The sequence below is a fragment of the Lycium ferocissimum genome, chromosome 12 (assembly GCF_029784015.1).
Source record: "Lycium ferocissimum isolate CSIRO_LF1 chromosome 12, AGI_CSIRO_Lferr_CH_V1, whole genome shotgun sequence".
In the NCBI taxonomy this organism is placed as follows: Eukaryota; Viridiplantae; Streptophyta; class Magnoliopsida; order Solanales; family Solanaceae; genus Lycium; species Lycium ferocissimum.
This window is the reverse complement of record NC_081353.1, coordinates 47,628,025-47,633,211: the sequence shown is the minus strand read 5'-3', so window position 1 is coordinate 47,633,211 and position 5,187 is coordinate 47,628,025.

Genomic DNA, 5,187 nt, shown 5'->3' with positions numbered 1-5,187 from the left:
CCTCCTCTTATGATTTAGCTATGCATGCAGATTATCTTCATATAATGTTGTTGGAATATTCCTCTCCAAAGGAAGGCCACATGTTTCACGAATATGTTGAGTTATTGATCTCAATCAAATGCACTCTCGACTTGCTTCATGAATAATTTTTATCTGCATGATTTGAAGAAGTAGCAACCATAGTTTGTTTTGTTGAACGCCATGATATAGCCGCACCTCCACATGTAAATAAATAACTTTTAGGGATCGACCTTTATGTGGATCGGACAAATATCCTGCATCTGCATAACCAATTAGTTGTGAATTGGATTCATTTGAATAAAACAGTCCCATATCAATGGTCCCTCGGAGGTATCTGAATATATGTTTAATACCATTCCAGTGTCTTCTTATTGGGGAAGAACTAAATCTTGCTAATAAGTGTCACGACCTATTTTCACTAAGTCGTGCGGGCACCTACCTTTCCCACCTCGGTAGGCGAACCCTTATTCCAACAATCAAAAATATATAAATAAAGCGGAAGAAGATAAAATAACGTAAGTCTCACGATAATAATATAAAGAAATATAGAAATAATGAGAATCCAACCCCGATCTACGAGTCGGTCATACAAGAGCATCTAACTAAATACTATAAGTCCGACTCATAATAATACATAGTAGCCTAAAAGATCATGTCCCAAGGATGAAACAAGACGTAAGGATAAAAAGAGTCATCGGCATCGATCGTCCTCATGCTCATCCCGAAGGACTCGAATCGAAATCCTCGAATATTAGCCACGAAGAGTAGAAATCGATCTCGTTGGTACTCGCATTCATAAAAGAATGCGGTGCAAAGTGTAGGTCGGTACAAACAACGGCAGGCTTGGTAGGTATCATAGGCCGACTAAGACTAGATAACGTATATAAAGACAACAAGCAAGAAAAACATATAAACCAACAAGTACAAGTCAATATGAATCCATATCCACAGAACAAGTCATCTTTTATGTTATAGCATCTAAACCCAATTGTGCCAAGTCTTAGTATAATCAATCCGAATCAGTACATCACAAAGAGTATCACAACAATCAAGAAAAGAACCAAGATATAATGCAATGCAATAATGTATGTGGATGAATGCAATGCATATGCGCTTTGTACAACATGTCCCTTGGACGGAGCTTAACTCCACGTCTCGGCGATCATGACCCATGGGGGACCCGCGAAGTCCATGTACCACTCGCTCCGAATATAACCTCGGATCACGAGCACACTCTCACGATCCCGCAAAGACCTCGGGCGTCGGACACTCCATCGTTCCCGCAAGAAACCTCGGGCAACAACACTCATCTCTCTTTTACCCTCTCCGGCAAAGACCTGAGGCTACACTCTCTCACATATCATCATTAGTGCCATAACCATGCATATATCAATGTATCATGGAAATGCATATGAGTATGATGAAATGTAATGTTAAAAACCAATTCAATCCGAAACGGTACCACATGGAATACAAGTAATATCGAATAAGGCTACACAAAAAGCCACAATGGAATCACCATTCTCATCTCCATATCAATCAAGTAAAACACCGCAATATCATAGCCATGATATATCATTAGTCACGTATACTCAATGTCTCAAGTGGCAACGACGCACAAAAAAAAAATAGATCAAGATAAGTCAACAACACAACGGGATGTGTAGCCCCCAAATCATACAACAAGGTCCAACCTAAGAAAATATCTAACCCAACTTGATACCCGCGGTTTATATGCATTCTCCGACAATATCATCTAAACATACGCTTCGCTAATCAAAGTCTCACCATAAGGTAAACCGTAACCTACCTCAATGCCGACTGGTGTGTCACGAACTCCCATGCCAAAGCTTTTTCCTTCGGTGCTTCCGAACGGACGGAGGCCTATAGCGCTTATTCGTCACACAATATGTACGCTACCCAATAATACTTCAACCTATATTAAGGCGCTTCATGACTATGGTTAAGCTACGGGAGATTGAAACGTATTCTAACGTTAGTAACTCCTTTCTAGATGTTTAGGCGATGTTTTCTCTTGTATCTAAACCAACCACATACTACCAATACAACATCAATAATTATGTGTTCAATACCAATCCGGACAGCCCACACAATATTCTAAACGGCCACATTCATAACATTAAATAACGATTCATACGGCTTAGACATTCTCGAAGTTACTTATATTAGTTTGTAGCCTTAACGTTTTCATGTAACAACTTATAACAGCCCATCCAACATACAATATGATGTATACTCTTAACTTATAATTATTCTTTCCAACTTAATGAAAACACAAGTCCAAAGCAGGTCCACTACCACAACATGTCCAAAACAGCTCTAACTTAAACATAACGATGTTCGAATTCTTGCAAACGTTTACGAACATACTAAGCCAACCACGTGACGATTTTTATACATCATTTCATGTCTTCTTTTCATATAATTTTAGTAAGTTATGACCAGCTATCCACACGACAAGTACAACATCAATTCATACGCAACTACGCTATATCGTCATTTTTATAATCCTTAAAACAACTCACAAATGACTTTAGTTTCAACTCCAACCATTAAACACCTTCCTTTCCATCATAAAATTCATGATAATAACAATCAAAATATCAAGTAAAAACAGTTCACTAACTTCTTCACAAAACAGTCCACACACGGCTACACCATGTTCAACATCTCTCACATAAAATCATAGATTCAACCATTTTCATACTAACATAACTTCACCTTTAACCTTCCAATTCTTTTCATTCTTTTTACCATGAGATCTATGATAGTAACAACCATATTTATTAAAGAAAATCAGTCCATTAATTCCACCAAAACAGTCCCTACGGCCAGCTAACATTCCAACACCGACTTTCATGATTTATGCATGCGATTCATGTTCGTCAAGTTACAACCATACTTCAACATCAACACATATAACCCCATAACTACTATCATGTTCCAACATCAATACACCTTATTTCATGCATACAACTTATATTCACACATCTACATCACCCTTAATACATGAAAAGAAAGTTAGACCTTACCTTGACAACTTGACTTCTACTCAAGCTAGAGTTTGTGACTTGAGATAGAAATGGTTCTTGTTGCTCCAAAGACTATCTTCACGTTTTAGGGACCTTCTAAAGGGTTGAAACACCTTGGAAAATAATTTTTGGATCAAGACTCAAAGGGCTCAAAAATCAGCCCCTTGGCCGAATGCTCTCTCTCTAGGCTTAGGTTTCTTTCTTTGTGTTGTGTAGTTGAAATGAATTGTGATGGCTGATTTCTTGGTCATTATTTGGTTCAACTTTGATGCCTACAAGTTGGTCACATGCTCCATATGGCATGATTCATTCCATTAACTTTACACTTAAAATTCCATTTTTTTCTACAACTTTAGGCCAAGTGTGGCCAAGCCTCACCTTCTTGTTTCTCCTTTCTTCTTTCTTTTCAATTGTTTACAAGACAATTGTATGTGTGGTGAATGATTCATACACTATCCTTTGTCCATTGTAATTATGCCAAGATGAATGAGCAATATTTAATGTGAAATGATCCCTCCACCATGTTGTGTCTTCCTAAAAATAATGTATACTTTCATAAAGTAGTAGATGCTTAAATATTCAAATGCATGCTTCACATGGATGCCTTATTTTCAGTCACTTGGCTGAATTCCACACCTCCTTTTTCTTTCAATTTGGTTGTCCACAAAATAATGTAAGTGTAGTGGATGAATCACATTTAAATGTATATTTGTATGTCTCCCGTAGTAGTCTTATTTAAGATGACTTTGAGTCATCTTTTGGACATGGCATGTTAATGTTCATATTGGCTCATTGTTGCCACTAATTTTAACTTAACACCAAGATTAAGTAGTTCCTAATTTCCATTAATGCTTCTATACCAAACAAAATTTGTAGATAAATTGTGACTTCAAACGAAATCGGAAGTTAAAGTCTCTACTTTGTATCTTGAGATAGTCTTAATACTCAGCCCGACTTGAATCATCCATATCTCCTTGCCCCGATATCATTTTGACGAGCTGTTTGTTGCATTGCAAATTAGACTCGATGAACTTAATTTTAGGCTTTTGAAACACCTTAAAACTCCTCATATACTAGGAGATATGCCTCCTACAATATAGGCTAAAATCGGGTCCGAGATTTTACTGAAATTGTTCCGATTCATTTCGTTTAACTTCTAATCCTCTTCCAACCTCATGTAACCTCTTATACATACATATACACAGTTATTTACCTCCATAACAATTCATATACATGTCTCGAAGGGTCCGTAGAATCACAATAACCATAAGTAGAACTCACAAAGCTTCGACGAAACTCCAATCGAAAAAGTATATTCCTATCTTTGTCCATCTTCTATATCATTACTAATAATCTCAAATACTTTAAAAGGTCACTCACATTACCTCATATACATACTCATAACGCGATTTCAAATCCTTTTAGGTTACTGTGTCACCTCGAGATACTTAAGACAACCATATTTATAACGATATTCTTACTAACTCGATTAACTTTCCTTGAACCTTCTTAACTCATTCTTTCTTGTTTTAATACAAGTAGCAAGGATTATTATGGAGTGTGACATTCTCCTCCTTTAGAACATTCGTCCTCGCATGTCAAATGAGGACTAAAACTCGTCAATTAAATAACTTGAATCACCCGTTATCGCGTACTATGACAAGAAGATTTGACCACGAAAAGGGTGTTTTAGGAATATTATGCCTAAAAGTGCTAAACGACCAAATGGGTCGTTACATAAGCTTACAGAGAAAGCTATATCTGGTCGAGAATTATTGGCAAGATACATTAATGACCCAATTGCACTGAGATATGGTACTTGAAACACCAACAAGTTCTTCATCATTTTCATAAGGTCAAAATGGATCTTTATTAATATCGAAGTGATCTCACAACCATTGGGGTACTCAATGGACGTGTTTTTATCCATGTAAAATCTCTGCTAAAATATTTGCGGATATATGTTGATTGATGGACAAATATTCCATTTGTAAAATGTTTAATTTGTGACCAAGACATAATTTCGTTTTTCCCCCGGGCTTTCATTTCAAATTCCCTTTTTAAACATTCTTTGCCTTGGGGCTCTTCGGGGGTTCCCAAAAATATTCAAGTC